The sequence below is a fragment of the Falco biarmicus genome, chromosome 11 (assembly GCF_023638135.1).
Source record: "Falco biarmicus isolate bFalBia1 chromosome 11, bFalBia1.pri, whole genome shotgun sequence".
In the NCBI taxonomy this organism is placed as follows: domain Eukaryota; kingdom Metazoa; phylum Chordata; class Aves; order Falconiformes; family Falconidae; genus Falco; species Falco biarmicus.
Window position 1 is genome coordinate 3,678,901 of NC_079298.1, and position 13,657 is coordinate 3,692,557.

General features: G+C 51.0%; 1 long non-coding RNA gene across 1 annotated transcript; it reads right to left on the reverse strand.

Annotated features, from left to right (window-relative positions):
• Positions 1-1,575: 1,575 nt before the first annotated feature.
• On the reverse strand, positions 1,576-5,593 carry LOC130157003 (uncharacterized). Its single transcript, XR_008824675.1, has 4 exons — positions 5,472-5,593; positions 5,225-5,356; positions 3,185-3,224; positions 1,576-2,495 (listed from the first exon to the last, which is right to left on the reverse strand). It is a non-coding gene; the product is annotated as an uncharacterized LOC130157003 (long non-coding RNA).
• Positions 5,594-13,657: the final 8,064 nt, after the last annotated feature.

The following is a 13,657-nucleotide window of genomic DNA, read 5'->3' on the forward strand; positions in this document are numbered from 1 at the left end:
GAAATAAAAGCTGATAACGCAGATAAGAGGGGTCTGGTGTAAGTGTGACCTTGAGATTTCGTGCCGCCGGCAGCTGATAGGGGATGACGCCCGCCCATGCTCCCATTAGACGTTCCCCTGCTGCGTTCCTGTTACCACGTCTCTCGAGACTCCCTCTAGCTTCCCACCAGGCGTGACCCTTCCCAGACTGGGAGCCCGCTGGCACCGGTGCCATCGTTGGGAAAGGGTGGTGAGAGTGCAAGGGCCAGCGTGCCAGCAGCTGGCATGCCAAGGGCCGGCGTGCTACGGCAGCAGCGAGGTTTCACCATGGCCCCCAGCCACAGCAACACCCACGTCTGTCCTCATGACTGTCACCTCCCAGTTGCCACACAGTAGCCAGAGGTTTTATTCTTAAAGCATTTGGGTTTATCCATGCAAAGTTACCTACGTTTGGACCAGATTATAACAGCGTGTTGTGTATGACCGGCCAGGTGGAAACGCCCACGCTGGAGGGCCACATGCTGCCTTCACAGACGTTTTCTCCCATTTTTGCATCCATCAGCTGTGGGGATCCAGCAAATGCCAGGTAAGGCACCATCAGGTCCCACCTGAAGCCATCCGGGACACACTTCAAGTATTCTGATTGTCTGCTTTAAAAGTGAACTTTATTTGTGCTTATATTCATTGTCAAACGCTTTTGAGGCTTATTTTGCTGGTGGTTTGGCTGATACAGGTGACATATGGGAGAAGATCCAGGCATGTCAGCAAGGTTAGAGGAAATACAGCTGGACGAATAACCTCTGTATATCTTTCATCGACGCTGGCTGGGTGCTGATAAAGCTTGTTTTTTATTTTAGTTGTTTGTCAGCAATCCTTTTTCTTTAGGACACAATGTTACTTTGGCAATGCTCCTCAGGAGGGATCTGCTGAAATACCGAAGGCGTTTCCTAACTGAGCCTGGCAGGGTCCCTGAGGCACCGGTTGTGCAATGAGAAGGGCAATCACTAACTGCCATCCCACGGAGGACCCGTCAGAGGTAAGAGCAGAGCTTTGCTCCTCCGGACTTCTCCTACACGTGAGCTGCTGAGCAGTGGGGGACGAGGTGACCTGAAGTCCTTACCTGTGCCTGCCCCCCCCCCCCCCCCCAGCTCCCTCTGCCTGCAGGGCAGGGGGCACGGCTCAGCAGCAGGAGGGCAGGAGCAGCTTCAGGCTGTCCAGGCAGCGCAGAGATCAATGCTCAGCAGCAATGCCCCAGCAGCTCTGGAACCATGGGTCTGGCTCACCAGTGCTTCTCTCTCTTTATTTCCCATTAAAGAGGGCTGTCTCTCATTATATCCCATTTAAAGGGGCTCTCCTTCCTAGAAAGCTGCTGCTTTATCGTAGAGGCGGAGGGAGAAAGGCATTGAAAAAAGCATTAGTAGGAAAAAAACTTTGAAAATGGATAGCACCAAAGTTTCAGGTCTTTATTTAAATATTAAGCATGTGGCAGTTCAGTTAATGCTACTTGAAAAAAAAAAAAAAAAAAAAAAAACAAAAACAAAAAAACCAAAAAACCCCAGAACTCTAATAACTAATAGAGACAGGCAGAGGCAGGGAGCGAGCAGCAGCCCTCTCCCCAGGACCGCAAGGAGCAGTGGGCAGAGCCTGAGCTGCAGCCCAGCTGCCCATATAAATTACCCAGGTAGGAAACGTGCGCTAGAAGAGCCGTAAAGGGGGTCACAGCAAAGCGCTTTGAAGAACTTTACTTTTCATTAGCAAATCAAACATTGAAAAGGCTTGAACTCATATGGTACACCACAGCAACAAGGTCTGTTCCCACCGAAGGGGATCTTAGCAGGTTGCTGAAGTCTGATTCATTTTCCTCCCCTCTCCTCCCAGCCTCTCCAGTGAACACCTGCACTGGCACGGGATGCCCAGAAGCGGTGGCGGAGCTGGCTCTCGGGGGGTGAGCCGGCTGCACCCCATGTCACTCCTGTCTCCGCAGGCTGCCTGTGGCCCACCAGCCGCCAGTCTCCTCCAGATGATGTGGAAGCAGCAGAAGGCAGTGTGTTGTGGGGGGCTGTGGATGCTGGGTGCAGTGGGTACCGGAGCCGCTCAGCAGTGCCCACTGTGTCTGCATAAGCACAAGCCGTGCAGCTGGGCCACGGCGAGAGCATCGGTCACAGGCAGCTTCAAGGGAAGGGAGGCATGGCTCCCCATTTCCATCCCTGCTCTTTTCTTCCTCCAACCATGAAAGCTCAGTCTTGCATTTGCAGGATTTGAGGATTTATTTTTCTATTATTTTTCTTTTGGCAACAGATTTTACAATTATATTTTAATAAAAAATAATTTTACAATTATGAAGAACCAGCTCATCTTGTTCCTGAGGCCAGTACACAGGTTCTGCTGGTTCAGAGCTTATAATAAAATCTGTATAGCCCGGCCTGGCCATCCTGAGTGAAAACGGACAGCTGTTTGCTTCCTCCTGCCTGGTGCTGAAATACCACTTAATGCTGGCCAAGCAGTGCTGGTTTTGCCTGCAAAACACACAGAAGCTGAGCAGAAGCAGAGAGCCTGGCCAAGGTTCAAAAGACATTTCCTTGCCCACCCAGCGTCCTACCTGTGGTGTCACGGCTCCGTGCTGCGTGGCTGCAGCTGTGGGCAGGATCCCACCCAGCAGTTCCCACCGAGGGGGGCACTGACAAGGACGTGAAGGACTGTGGGGCTTCAGGAGCAATGGGAACGAAGCAGAGAGGCCAAAATTAAAGCTGAGTGTAAAGGGAGGGCTGTTTACAGGGAAATAGCAAAGAATGATGATGGCCACAACCCTTGATCAAGAGATCTTGCCAACTTTCCATGGCAGATAACACATGGCTGAGCTGGAGAGGGGGGAGCAAGGAGCAAGCCGTGGTGGGCAGTGTTGAGCATGCCGCTGCAGGGGGGGGTGCACCCCCCCAACCCCTGGGAAGGCAGGGAATGGCGCTGGGAGAACGGCAGGAATGGGAAAGACAGGATTTGTCTTCCTGTGGGCAGCTCTTGGCCATGGCTGTCGGCGAGCCCCTTACCCACACAGCGGCCGCAGGGCCCTTGCTCCCGCTGTTGCTTTCCAGTGGGGGAAGGCCTGCGCCTGCCAGGCGGCCTGGGGGCTCCAGGTAGGTGCCTTCCCTTCCCCCCCCTCTCCCCCACACCCCCCAGCTCCCCCACCAGCCCCGGGGCAGCTCCTCACCACCTTCGGCTCCAGGGAGCAGGGAAGCACCAGGTGCCACCTAAAATTACATCAATGGCCGTTATAATACATGATATATTTGTATCAGACGTTTTCCCAAAAGAGTACCAGAGCTGTTTACTGAATTACATTATTACTGGGTTACTGAACATGCAAGACATGAGCACAGAGAACCGCTCCTGAAGCCTCCCCTGGCTTTGTGCCACCACTCCCAGCCCTCGCAGGGTGAAGGAGCCGCTCTTAAACGTGCATGTAAGGCAACATGCACCCCTCATTCAAATGGCATTAAGCCCCCATGTGGGAAGCTTCTCTGGGTAAAATGCAGATGCTAGCAAACACGTCCTTTATTGTTTAAGCCGTTCTGTGTATGAACAAAACATAGATAAAAGCTGCTGAGACATTAAACTGCCACGTAAGCCATACCTGCCCTCAGCCCACGTTTTGTTAATGAGTTAACATCAGGGAGAGCTGGGTCACTTCATAATTCCCCATTTCTCCCCCGATCAACAGTATATCCCCAACTGCCCCTCAGTGAGTGAGACCGCTGGGCATGTCTGATGGCGCTGCTTAGGACATGCCAGCAGGCAACATCTTCCACTTTTTAATTTAGGTGCTCATTTCTAAAGTTTCCACACACAATACCACAGATCACAGAATCACAGCATGGTCTGAGTTGGAAGAGACCTCCAAGACCACCCAGTCCCACCCCCCACCACGGGCAGGGCCCCCTCCCCCCAGCCCAGGCTGCTCCCAGCCCCGTCCAGCCTGGCCTTGAGCCCTGCCAGGGATGGGGCACCCACAGCTCCTCCGGGCAGCCTGGGCCAGCGCCTCGCCGCCCTCACAGTAATTTCTTCCTTATATCTAATCTTAATATGATCTTCTGTGGGTGGGCACAGGTGATGCAGAGGGGTCTTCTGGCTGTTGAGCTTGAGGTTTACAATATTTTTTGAGTACTAAAGACATGAAGGATCTCTTGGGATCACCAAGCTCGCATAGACTCATGCACAGATTGGGTGGGGGGGAGGGGGCAGCTTTCCTGAAGCCACCCAGGAACCCCGCCCTCCACAATCTTGTTTGGCGCTGGACCCCTGCAGACCTGCTGGGATGACAAGACACTGCACATGGAAATTAGCTGGGTAGGACTCAGCTCTGTGCAACACACTGCCCATCTCTTATTGCATTCTAAGGCACAACTTCAATAGCTATTCCTATTTTCTGCTAAAAAATGGGAGACTGTACCCCATACTGTAACACACTGGTGCTCCTGGAAACCTTCTCTTGCCTCTCTTTGGCACTGACACCAGGCTGTCATAGCCCATGATGAGCTGAGCCTCAGAGGCTGTACAATGGATTTCCCAGAAAACTTATTGAGCACAGTAAATTGCGCACAAGAGCAACGATCTATTCCTTTTTTGGGAAGCTTTGAAGGCAGGATTTTTTATCTCTTTTGAAATATCTCTGCTGCTCACCGGTCAGAAAGGAATCCTCCCCCTCCAAAGACAGGGGAGAACCCAACCGCAAAGGCTGAAGTTGACTCAGCAGAGAATTTATTTGTACATTGCTCACTGTTTATGGGGGGTTTAAATTAAGTTTTCTAATGTCACTTAATGACCAAGTACATTTCATTTTCTTAAGTTCATTAATGTACAAGTAATGAGCATTTCCAAGGCAGAGCAGGCCAGCCGTGCCCAGCCATTCTCTCTCTGACACACTGTATGGTCACACTGGAAAAGTGTGCCAACATTTTCTTCCCAATCTCATCTTGCTTTTTCCCTTTTTCTTTGACATGCATTGTGAAGGTTGCTCTGACTTTTTTTTTTTTTTTTTTCACTCGAGTGCCTGTTAAGAACTCTCTGAGCTCATTACCTGTTTCATTTCCCTGGGTGCTGGGAGAAGAAAGCTGCCGGCGGTGGAGAGGAGCAGCTGGGGCACTCCGGCGCTGGAGTGGAACTTTTCTCCTTTGCACCATGCCCCACAGACACAAAGCCACCCACGAAACAAAACAATTCAAGGGTCTGAATTTCAGGGAAACTTGAGTACCTGGAAAGATCATTATCTGGCTGCGGCTCAGAGGCACTAAATCACTAGGAGCTGGCTCTCGTGTCAGAACACCTCGAGAGGCTGCAGCATTCAGCTGGGGACTGACTTGGCAAGAGGAAGGATGAACACACCCTGAAAAAGAAGAGAAAAACCTTAACGCACACATCCCCAACAGCAAAACCCGAAAAAGAACACCAAAATCTGAAAATCTCCTTTTTTCACAGCTGTGTCTAACTTCCAAATCTACCTCCGGTTCCAGCTTCTCTTGTACGTCCACCCATCCCATAGGAGAAGAAGAAATGCTGAGCCTCGGTGAGGCATTTTCCAGGGACCTGGAGAGGATGAACCAGCAGCGCCTGCACAGCGCCGGGGGCTGTTCTGCTCCTCACCCCCCACAGCCAGCAGCTGGGGGGCACAGGGAGCTGGGGGGGGGACATGCCGCGCCAGCTGCCCCCCCCGAGCCCAGGGGTACCCACCCCGTACGGCCTCACGCTCAGCATGGAGCGCTGGGGGAAGGAGGAGGAAGGGGGGCCGCTGGCAGCGATGGCGCTGGTCTCCCCCAGCCCCGTTAGGTGTGCTGGAGCCCTGCTGCCCTGGGGGGGCTGAGCACCTCCTGCCCTGGGGGGGCTGGGGGAACGCCTGGGCTTGCTCTGCTTGTGCACACAGCTTGTGCTGTACCTGGGGAACTGCCTTCATCTCAGCCCACCCGTTTTCTCACTTTCACCCTCCCGAGTCTCTCCCCACCCCGCTGGGGGGAGGGAGCGAGCGGCTGGGGGGGCTGAGCTGCCGCCGGGTGTTAAGCCCTGACCCTGTGAAAACAATAAATGAGTAATTAACACCCAACCAACCCGGACTCTCTTCTCTGCTGCAACAACTCTCGGTAGCAGCTGCTCTTGGGTGCACACTGCGTTTACTTGTGAAGATGCATGGGAGAAGGAAAAAATTCCAAAGTCAGCTCCTGCCATGGGGGAGCTGGTTTCTGAGCTGGGGCAGGCTGGGGCTGCATGCCCACGGCAGGTGTGCTGCTGCGGCGGTGGCAGCCAGGGGCTGCTGGGGGTCAGACCCTGCCCGACAGCCTGCGGGGCTGCCCAGCACCCGGCGTGCCCCACCAGGGCAGGGATGGTGAGGAGCTGCGGGGGGAGGCGGTGAGGGGCATCACGCGCAGGAGCAGCAGCAGGACCCAAGAGCGTTTCTATCAGCACCACCAGTGCTGCCTGGTATGACTGCTCTGCATGGCCAGGAGCTTGCACTGCAAAGGGAAGAAGTGGTTTGGGATTTTTTTTAAGATACCGTCTGTTCTAGTATGCTATTGATCAGTGTGTTTTGCAGGAAAAAAATAGTTTAAAGAATAAGTGTTAATTTTTTTTTAACACCAAGTTGCATGTATCTCTGCTATACCAATATAAGTGTATAAGTCTAAATATCAAATAGAACAAGGATGGGTCAGTTAGCAGATTCTTTCTTTCTTATTGTTTATTCTAAAAATGATAATAATTTCTTACATGTTGTGCATGTGCACACCACGTTGGAACGTGTGCTGTAATTTGGCAAGGTTTTATTGCTCCTCCAGACATTCACAGCAGCTGAATTCCTCCTGGAAGTCCAACAGATCATCTCACAGGCTCACTTCTTCCTTCACTCACTTGCCATGGCCCTTGCTAAGAAACCAGCAAGTGCAGAACCAGCAACGGATTTGGCACAGCGTGGTGCTGGGTTACGGAAAGCAAGGCTGGCTGTAATTAGGCCGTCTGGGCAGCTCTTCTGCTACAAAATCCGTGTGCTAACAGCACCACAGCTTCTTCCTTGCATTTGCCATGTGATGCTGCAGCTCTGAGGCAGAACCAGTCAGAGCAGTAACTGGATCCAGATACCTCATCTCATACTTTAGCTCATTTTCATCCTGTGTGAGTGATCCTACTGGTGTAAATGTAAAGCATTTGCAGAGAGCAGCAGCACTTCCAATGCCGTGGCTAACAGTCAACGTCCCTGAGCGAGCAGCTCAGCCACCGGCACGGCACTCACGGCTGGTGCTCAGGGACAAAAGGCGCGTTGGCCATTACCACTGCTCTGGGCTTGAGGTTTGCTTCTTTTTAAATAATATTAAAAAAGAATATCAAACTATGACAGTATAAATAGGATAGCAAATCTGTCCTGCTGGCCTCTAGAAATATGAATTACAGCAGCATATTGCTGAATATGCTGATATGTATATACTGAAAGCGGTATATTGCACCATGGCCACGCACGAGGATGATTCGTTGGGTGGCAGACTCCCGGGGCAGGAAGGTTTCCTTGGGATCACCCTTTTTAAGAAGCATGAAAACCATGGGAGTCTTCAGCATCATTTCTGTGCCTCTTCTTTTGAGGTTTCTTCCCAACCTGTTTGGACAGGGAGCCCACAGCTTTGGTACCTGCGGCAGTTTACTAACTCTAGCATGTCTATTACTTACAATTATATTGTATATAAAGGTGTGGTACATAATAAAACAAATAACCCAATTTCAACTACGCATATAGTAATACAAATTAAGGCATAACAAATAGCAGGGCTTTGCTGTCTGCGTACCGTGGATCTGTAAGTGCACAAACTATCAATATAGAGTATTTATGGCACAGAGACAAGAGGTGGCCGGCGACCGCTCTGTGAGGTTAAGATGAGGGGCCTGTAGTCACGGGGTGCAGCGTGGCATGTGCTTTCCCCCCAACTATTTCTGCTTAAGCAATGGCCACCAGCGATGGTCCGACGCTGGCGTGTGGGGAGGCAGGTGACAGCACCGTACTGAAGGGCCACGGATCTGGCTCAGCAGCTGAGGGCCGGAGCGTGCGCCACGCGAGAAAGAGCTGGTATGCAAATATGCCCCCAAGTTCATCGGTTTGCTCCCTGGCCCGTGGAGCTCTCTGGCGGCATGGCAGGCTCTCCTCCTTAGCAGGGATGTCTCTCCAGGTTACTCCTGGAGGCTGAGAGATCCCTTGCTGCAACAGATTCTCAGCCAGTGACTAACAGCCTGCTGAGCTTTGCAATCCCGGCGAGGTGGCGTACAGGACTGATGGAGTACATGTAAGCCTACAGCTGCAAAGTGTTGACCATGTCTGGTGCTCCGGCTGCAGGTGGCGAGGGTGCGAGGGCAGCTCCTCGGGGAAACGCTGCCCACTTCCCAGGGTGGGGGTGGTTCCTGTTTAGCAGGAAACATTCCTGTTAAATCAGCCAAACACAGGAGGAGAGGGGTCATTCCGCCGCCAAGCAGCCTGAGCTGTGGCTGCCGTACAGACACGCGCACCAGCCGAAGATGCTTAGTGCGCTGGGGAGGGAGTGTAGCAGTGTTGCTACGTGCTCTGACTTTGCACCGTTTGTTCCAACATCCAAAGCAATTAACACAATTTAACACCATTTTATGATTTTTTAAAATCATTTTTAGGAAATAATCATCTTTTATTTTTTCCCCTTGAGAGCTCAAACTGCTTTAGCCATGTATTATTGCTGCGGAACCTAACCATAAATGCCTAAAATTAGCCTCCTGTGGTTAATGAGTTACCCTAGTGCACATGAGAGAATACTGAATACAAATATTGCCACTGCTGAATACGGAGTTAATTACATCTGGAGCCTCTAGTGCTCACCCACCCCACTCACGCTCACGTCTTGTGAAGGGGGTTTGCTCCCCGCAGGCAGAGCCTGGGCACCAACACACACACCGTCTCCGTTCAGACTCCTCAGCCTGCCCGAGCCCTGCCCGGAGGGAGCAGACCAACACCCACCGCTGCTCTGCTTACTCTCAATATGCCGTCTTTAAAACTGGAGAGCACGAGCATCTCACAAAACACCCGTATTTGTGGTCACGTCTGAAGCTACAGGCACTTTGAATGTGCATTCAGAGGTTTTGATATTGAAGACCCTAGAAAACAGCTGTCGAGAGTTGCCCTGTGAATATGTCAGCCTAACATCAGTCCATGCAGCTTCCACAGGTATGGAAATATAAACCAATTTAACAAAATTCTAACTCCCTGTTGCAGTTACGCTGTGTACTTGTTTCTATGCGGTTTTATTCATCTCTTTGCACAATTGCACTTAAACCTAAAAAAAAAGCTCAAGCAGAAACTAGTTACCCACATGTCTGTACATTTATTTACAAGCATGAGTATTGATTATTTAGCAGTTAGCCTGTTGCTATGACACCAAACATTGCCAAGGTACAAGCATACAAGCACTCACCCCCGTGGTTCATAAATACCAATTATGGCAGAGCAGCTCAACATTTTCTGCTCAGATAATCTCATGCCATTTCTCCCCCGTCTTCTCTCGATATGACATTCTTTGCTTTCTATTAAAATTTTACCTTTTTAAACTACCTTTTTCCATTTTACTCCATCTCTAAAAAGCAGCCCATTTAGACCCCACCAATCTCCGTCTTATGGTGCACACCTCCGGAGCCGGGGCCCCACGGTGCACCACCATCCCTGGCACCGTCCGCGGGTGGCTGCAGAGCCAGCATCTCACCCATGCAAGCTCCAGTCCTGCCAAGCACAGGGGGGAATCGGGGAGAGTGGGCAGAGGAGTGGGCGTGGAAAGGGGACCTGAAGCTGCAATGCTGTTGAAAGCTTTTAGTGATTTTCAAAAAGAGTAAATTCCCCAGAAATCAAAATAAAGGTGTTTTCATTAAAACATTGCTGCAGCAATCTGAACCAAAGTGGTTACAGCCTCAGATTTTAAGCTTGCACTAGTCTGTGCCACCAATTTAAAGGTAATAAAACAACAAAAGGGACTAAAAACGTTATTTAAGACATGAGCAACCTGCCTCCATCCACCCGGACACCTTGCACAGCCCAGCCCAGCTACCCAGGGAGAGCCGGGGCTGCTGGTGGGGCAGGGTCACAGCACTGTGGCCCCCCAGAAAAGAGGGCACAGAGCATTGCAACACTTTTTTAAGCCAGAAAGAAACAAGAGACACACAGGCTTTCCTTCAGAGATCCTAAAGCTACACCCAGTGTGCGCAGGCTGAAGGGAGCTGGCTGGTAGAGTGCCACGTCTTTGTGATCAGAGAGCTGAAGAGAAAGAGGCAAACAGATGGAAGGCCATGGCCAGGGTCCCAGGGCCACAAGACCAGGCACCTGAGAGCCTTGCCAGAGACCCGGGAGCTGGAGGGAGATGAGGGCAGAAGGAGAATTTGGGAGATGAGTACACAACCTGCCCATCAGCGCATACACCCAGAGCTTTGAACACATCCAAGATGATGAGCTCAGGCTTCATCAGTACCAAGACACTAATAACAGCGTCTGGTGAAGATCAAGTCAGCTCTACGTCTTCCAGCCACTGATCTGTAGGTCTGTGTTTTCCTCAGCCCCTGATCAAAGCATAATATCTGTGTAGATGAACCTAACTTGAGTCTGGATCGCAGAGAGGATGGAAACTCAGTAGATAGATAGATAGATAGATAGATAGATAGACAGATCCCTACCAACTGAGGCAGCTATGCTGTCATTTTCAAATTAATTTACTCCCATTTCCTTTCCACTTCACCCGATGCCGCTGAAGCCACCTCACAGATTTGACTCCATCACTGTGCTCGTACCGTGACCATGGTCCTCACGGGTTGGCAAAGGGCAGGGTTGTATGTGTCAGACTATCTGTTAAGATCACTCAGCCACACAGAAATGGCAAATTGGCAAATATCTGTCCCCCTTCAATATCAGAGACTGAAAAGCTACCAGGTGAAAAGTTACATCAACATTGGACTCCAGCAGTATCACACAGAAGCACCCCCTATGCCTTTTCACCTCAAACCTCTAAGAAATGGTCTAACTTAAATATCTCAGTAACTTGAGATATCCTTTAGTGTTTATTTCTTCTGTCCAGTCTGGAAGGTCATTGCTTCTAATTTTACAATATGCAGGATGGAGGAGGGGACATGAAGAGTCTGTTGACATGGGAATAGTTTTAAAGATATTCCAGAGCTGTGTTCTGGTGACATTCAACTTATTTTTTAAGCACCAGTAGATTGCTTTTGTCTTTATCAGTCAACAACAGAGTATTTGGTTCAGCAAGATCTGTGTACAGGACTGGTGACGGAAAGCAGCGAAGAAAGTTGTTTAAAATAATAAAATTTTAAAAATCCAATTTTTTTCAGACTGGTAGCAAGCCAGGTTATGTTCTCCTAAATATCCTGCCAAAATATACAATATATGACAGTCTCAGCTTCCAGAAACTCAGGACACCCAACGGTCTGCAGCACTGCCGTGCCCTGAGCATGTCACAGAGTGTGTGAGACACCGAGCACCGATGGGGACCTTGTGGTGGGTCTCAGACCCCCGGTGCCGGTGGGTCTCCCTGGTGCATTGGGAGCTCGGATGCTAGGGGCCAGGATGGAGAGCCAAGGGCGCAGCTGGCGATCAGAGTGGTGCTCACAGGGGGTTGCCAGGGCCATCACCCCGTGCACATAGCACGGTGACTGCAAAGGGGCTGTCCTGCTTCACTGGCCATCACCCAGCTGCTCCCCAGCTGAGCACTGGCCGGGGCTGGGGCACCACAGGGGTCTCATCCTCACCGGGGAAGGAGCAGCAGGGCTGGAGCAGCACCAGCCCATGGCCAGCCAGTGGGTATTTGGAAGGGAAGGCATCTCTGTCATCCTTACAGAACTGATCTGGAAAGGAAGGAGCTGAGCGCGACCCGCAGGTCCCCTGCACAGGCCGGGGGCTGCCCACGGCCAGCTCGGCAGAGCGGGCAGCCCACCCTGCAGCCCCCACGGCATCATCTGTGCTTTCCATCACCTGCCTGGAGTGCTGCCTCTCGCCGACAGGCACATCCCCCAGGCAGAACTTGGCGTTGGTGCAGACATTCTGCTGGTTGGGGGGGGGGGGGGGGGGGGGGGGGGAAGGGGGGGGTGTCAAAAAAAAAGAAAAAAAAATTAAAAAATCAAACCTGCCTGAACCCAGAAGCAGGCAGGCTGCAACAGAGCCATGTCAGTAAGGTTTTGCTGTTCTACAGTGATTTGTCCTTTCCAGCCAGTCTGTACTTCTCTGTATTTGTCCACATTACCAATACACATTTGGTGTTTAATGTGAATCAACATGTTTTCACAAAGTATTTAAAATACTCATTTGAGAAAACAGGAGACCTGCTGAAAGGCAGATTTTAAATAGGCACAAGACACCCCTGTGTAATTCTCCACATCCAGTCTCTTGCATTACCACGTATCTGTAAACTTGCATTTCCAGGCAAGCTTTACTGCCTGCTGGAGACCCCGCCTGTGCCCTGCCTGGGAGCACTGCTGCCCTGCTCCAGTGCACCAGCATCCCCACCCAGATGCTCCCCAGCTGAGCTGAACATCACCAGCCCATGATGGTCATCTGGGTCCTGCTCTGCAGCTCACAACCCCGGGACGATCACAGACATTAATTTCCTTCCTTTACAACAGATCTACACACCTACACAATTTGGAGAAGAAATTTCCACGTACACAAATTTTCCAGATTTGAGAAGAAAAAAAAAATAATATTTGTTAATATATGTCTCTTCTGTCTGTGGTTGTATTTCACAGAGGAAAACTTTCAAAACAACTGACTTTTATTACAGGACAAACGTTACAAACGTGGTTTTTTTTTTTAACGAATCAGCTGTTCCATTTCCAGTGTGAGTCCATATCCTTGGAAGAGAATCAATAAATACCTTCAGAAGATGACTCTGGGAACCAAGAACTGAAGACTGATTTGAAACAATTGGTTTATATACTGAAGGAAAATTAAAATCCTAGGTTTCCAGGCTATTTTACACTGGAAGAGACCTCAGGGGGGCTCCAGCCCAATGGCCCACTAGAAGCAGGGTGCTCTGAGATGCTCAGGACCTTACCCAGCCTGGTCTTGGAAGCCCCCAAGGATGGAGACTGCACACCATGTGTGGGCAGCCCGTGCCTCTGACTGACAGCCCGCACAGGGAGAAAGGCTTTCCTCGTGCCCATCCAACTGACACCCACCCGTGTCTCTCCATCGCCCCACGCACCACTGTGAAGGTCCTCCCTTGCCCATGCAGGGGTTCTCCACCAACCTCACACCAGTTTACTCCCACCTTGCTTGTCCTGGGGACCGAGAACTGGAGGTGGTGCTCCAGATGCAGCCTGCGGAGTGCTGAGAAAGGGGGCTGATGGCCTCCCACCGTCCCTACCGCACGCCGGGATGCCACTGGCCTTCCTGTCGCAGCTCACTTTAATCAAATCACACATATATAATCTCCTTGGCTGCTGTGAAGCTGTTCTCCTCTCCTTGCCCACTGCAAAACAAGATGTGCTGCTGATCAATACGCTTTGAAATCTGGCTGGTAGGAATTAATGGCTCGCAGGGAAGCAGAGCTCTCCCAGGTGTTTTAGAGAGTTTTTCCGTGTCTCGTGCTAAGTCAGGACCACGAGACGCTGCTCACACATGCTGAGCAACGAGCTCAGCTCCATT